This window comes from Crocuta crocuta, unplaced genomic scaffold (genome assembly GCF_008692635.1).
Source record: "Crocuta crocuta isolate KB4526 unplaced genomic scaffold, BGI_CrCroc_1.0 scaffold15, whole genome shotgun sequence".
In the NCBI taxonomy this organism is placed as follows: Eukaryota; Metazoa; Chordata; class Mammalia; order Carnivora; family Hyaenidae; genus Crocuta; species Crocuta crocuta.
The window spans coordinates 3,913,496-3,918,154 of NW_027530508.1; positions in this window are offsets into that span (position 1 = coordinate 3,913,496).

The window sequence follows — 4,659 nt, forward strand, 5'->3', positions numbered from 1 at the left end:
ACACTTATTATCCCCACTTTGCAGATAAGGAAACTGAGGCTCAGAGAGATGAGGTCCCTGGCCCACAGTCACACAGTAGGGGGATGAGGCGGAGCCAAGATTCAAATGGGGTCAGGCCCATTGTGCAGGCCACTCATGTAATCGATCACCACTCAGTCTGTCTCTTGAAGGCATTTCATTATCACTTTGGAAGTGCCGAACTTCTGGATCTAGAAAAGACTTCAGTTAATTTTAATTCAGTAAGAGTGTCTACTAAATGTAAGGATATCAACCATATCACCCTTTGCTTGAAAGGGTTTGAGGATTTGGGACACCTGGGTGGCTCAGTCAGTTAAGCGTCCGACTTTGGCTCAGGTCATGATCTCATGGTTCATGGGTTCAAGCCCCACGTTGGGCTCTGTGCTGACAGCTTAGAGCCTGGAGCCTGCTTTGGATTCTGTATCTCATTCTCTCTCCGCCTCTCCCCTGCCTTGTGCTCTGTCTCTATCTGTCTCTCAAAAATGAATGTAAGAAAAAAAAATTTTTTAAGTGTTTGAGGACTGAATTTAAAAATAATCCCAGACCCCTCACCATCAATGCCCTGAATGAACTGCCTGTGCTCATTGCACTCCAGCCAGGCTGACTGCCCTGTAGTTCCCAATTGCTTTCTGACCTCAGGGCCTTTGCACTTGCTCTCAATTCAGTCTGGAATGCCCTTCTTCTGCTTCTTCAAGCTCCTTCACATCCTTCAGGACTCAGCTCAAATGCCGACTCCTTAGAAAGGCTTTCCCTGATTCCTCATCCTCCTCATGGTCTCCCCGATATTCTAACCCCTTATTTCCCTTCAGAGCTTGTAATTATTTGGTTTATTTGCCCATGTATTTGTTCTTTTTCTTGCTGCCCCACCATGAGGTAAGCCACATGCAAGCAGAATCTGGTGGGCAGAGAAGCTTAGCATCTGAGACAAAGAACTCAGAGTAGAGCAGACTGGTGGCATTTGCACTGTCCCCAGAGAGGGGAATAGATGTGTCTGTGAAGTGCAAAGAGCAGGGGCTCGCTAGGAAAATGAACTTCATATGAGGAAAATCCTTCACACAGTCCCAGTGAAAGGACGATGTCATAAGGTAGTGAGTGTCCCATCACCAGAGCTATGCAAGCTAAGATAGGATAACCCCTGACTGTGACCACCTGATACATGGGCACTGTGCAGAGGGACTCATTACCATAGATGAGGTAGATAATCATTCACTTGCTCATTTAGTCATTCATTCATTCATTCAGTCAGTCAGTCAGTCAGTCAGTCATTCAGTCTCCTATCTATCCACGTATTCATTGACTCCACATTTCCCAAACTTTACTGCGTCAGGAACAATCCTCACGACTTCAGCCACAGCCACAGGACATCTGCACTTAATATCTCACGCACAAAACATCTTCAGTCCACCTTGGGAGGTATACGTGTTCTTAAATGAGCCTTGTTGAGGTATAATGTGCCTACAACAGAATGCATTCATTTAAAGCGTACGGCGCCGTGCATTTTGACAGATTTGCACGCCCGCGTAGCCACCGCCTCAACCCAGACGCAGAGCGTCTCCACAGCCTCCACGCGTCCCCTCGTGGCCCTGTCGTCACGCTGGGCCCGCACCATCACTTGATCAGAAACTGCCAACCGCTTCGGGATTTCTCCAGGACCAGCTGGCACTGCCCTCGGCACGATCCAAACGGAAATGAAAACGCCAAATCCCTTACCACACATAGACAGGAACCGGGCCCAATGAATAAAACGGAAACAGAACGACATTCCCCGAGGCTAGCTGGCACCTTGGCCTGCAGAAACGCTGGGACAAGACAGCTTTCTCCAGGTTATAAAAAGAAAGAGGGCGGCAGACAGACAGACACCCACGGGTGTTGGAAAGGTGTTCCTGGCGTCTCGGAGACTTGCTGCTTGGCCTGTGGGAAGGCCTGGCAGCTACTGAAAAAAGAATGACTTTCTTGCCATCGATGTGATTGAAGACCTTGTCGCTGTCCCCCCCCCCACATCAGCTTCTGTCCACCCCCCACCTCACCACGGCGATGCAGGCTCCACGTTTGGGACACATGGCAGGTCCCCGTCTCCTCTTTCCTCCACCCACTCATTCATTTGCCCACATACCAAGTGTTTGGAGCTACAGAGAAAAGCTATATTCCAGGCACTGTGCCAGCCTGAACGTGGCACGGTGCCAGCACATAGTAGATGCTGAGCGAATCTGCCGAAAGGGTTGCTGTGAGATGAAAGACACAAATGCCCATCTTCCTTTTGATACGCTCAGCTGTTGCTCTAACAGAATCCTCACGGAGCAACCAAGGAGGACTTCCTCGAGGAGGCAGCCCTTGAGCCAAAAACTTGACCGCCTCCTTCCACTCGGTCTCCTTCCGCTCATTTGACAGGTGCAGAAGTGGGGAGACAATGAGGTAAAATGACTTGCTCGAGGCCACACAGGAAGAAGAGAAGGAAGAAGGCGGGATCCAGGCCTCAGGGCCCCAGCCCCCTGTTTCTCCCAAGCGCTGTGCTGGGTCCCAGCCCAGCAGACAGGACAGCCAGCCTGGGGAGGGAGCTTCGAGGCCCTGAGTCTGGAATCCATTTGCTCCGGCCCAGTAATGTTTTCCCAGGGAGAAGTGGGAGGCCCTGGCCCCGGCCCTCCCTGGACCCCCCCTCCCGCCATCTGCTCCCTGTTTATTTATTTATACTTAAGTCTCACCTCCCAACCCTGCCGGGGGCACCAAACATACCCGGCATCCCTGCAGAGAGGGGAATGGGGGGGGGGAGGCACCGTCAGCCCCCTCGGCCAGGGGAAGCCCAGGTCTGAGAGCTTCTCAGCCCTACAGCCTCTGCAGAGACCAGCCAAGATGACTGGGTTCAAATCCCAGCTAGTGGGGCTTCCCGGCTGTGTGACCGCTCCGTGATTCCACCTCCTCATCTGTGCAATGGGGTTAATCACAGCCATCACGTCGTGGGGTTGGTAGTGAGGATTCAGTGAAGCGTGTGCATGGGGTCTGGCACAGACCCTCACCAAGTGAGACCTTGAGTAACAGACAATCCCTTTCTGGCCTCTTCCCTCATCTCTGCAGTGGGCAGTGAGCCACAGCATCTCAGGGGCTCGGACACAACGTCCGAGGATATGTGGGGGCTTGTGAACCCCGTCCCCTCCCCGGAACCCGCACCCCTGGTGTTGGGATCATTGAGGCCGGCCCCTGCCTCCAGTGGATATCGCCCTCCAACCATCTCCTAATTTGCAGGGAAGGCGACCCAGCACCTTCCCCAGCCCCGCACGAGGCCAGGGAGGCACTTTCAGCAATCCAACTCTGCCCCTGCCCCCCCCCCCCCCCCCCCGAGGACCCCGCTTCTCCAAAGCTTTTCTTTCTGCCCNTGGCACCTTCTGGGAGGCTAGCACCACCACACAGGTGCTGATACGCCCACTGTGGTCCCAGGAAACTGCGCCCAGCTGCTCCGCAAGGACCATCTGCTCAGGGGCCGTGTGCTGGGAAGGAGCTGCTGGCCCAGGCCAGTCCCCCAGGACTGATGCCACCCTCCGTGGGACCGGCCTCCCCTCCTGCCCGAGCCACAGGAGGCTGGGTGCCGCCATCCCTTCTTCTGTCCCCCATTCCTCTATCTGAGCCTTTATCCCCCCAAATCCCCAGGTCCAGTCCCCTCCCTGAGTCCACAACCCTCGGTCTGAGCCCCACCCTCTCCCTGCTCTGCCCTCTCCGTCTCGTGCCCCCAGCCTCTCCCTGAGACCCTGTCACCCTCACCAAGGGCCTGCGTGTGCCACTGAATCTTGTTCCTGTCTCTGCTCACATGTCCTTGGAATGGCTTCTTGTCTCACTGAGCCCCCTCCTCTGCGCCCCACCCCCCTCTCTGAGCCCACAGCTCACCACCTCCATGCACAGCACACAGTGCTTGGATGCCCACTTGAGGTGCCATCTAAAGGTCTTTTGGGGGTCCCAGGGCATCTAGGCAGACTCCCCACTCTGGGGACCACACTGCCCTGAAGAAGCCACAGGGGGGCAGCTTTCTGCAAAGGAGAAAGGAGAGCCAACAGGCAGAGCGCAGGAGCCACCTCGCCAGGGAAAGGGCACCCAGCACAGCCCATGGCTGTGCCAGGGCTCTCCCAGCACGTGCAGCAGCCCCAGGCGCCACATTCCAGAAGCCCCATCGGGTCAGCAAGCCGGACCCCAGGAGCCGTGTTCCTTCTGGGGTGGGGAGAGTCAGGGAAGACGGCTCGAGGCTTCCATCACCAGAGAGGACCAAACAGTGGGAGTTTTGAGAGGCCAGTGAGGGGCCATGGAGACGTACACGGGCCATGCGCCGCTGCCTGCGACACCCGTGTGAAGCCCGTTTCTTCCTCACTGCCCGAAGGAAACTGAGGCTCGGGAAGAGGTATCGTCCACCTGACCCTCACAGGAGGCCCTGGGCCGCCGTCAAACCAAGCAGGGTGCATTTCATGTCTTCACTTCTCTCTGCTCCACCCCCGGCCTGGGGAAGGGAGAGGACGTGGATGAGCCCCACCCCATATGAGGGGAGTTGGGGGGGAGTCAAAGTTCTGAGGAGGGCGGGAATTGGGGGAGGGGAGACGAGGCAGGTGTCTGTGGGATCCTCTAGCCTCGCCTCCCTCAGTCCTCTCTCCCCCCCACCAAGCTGGC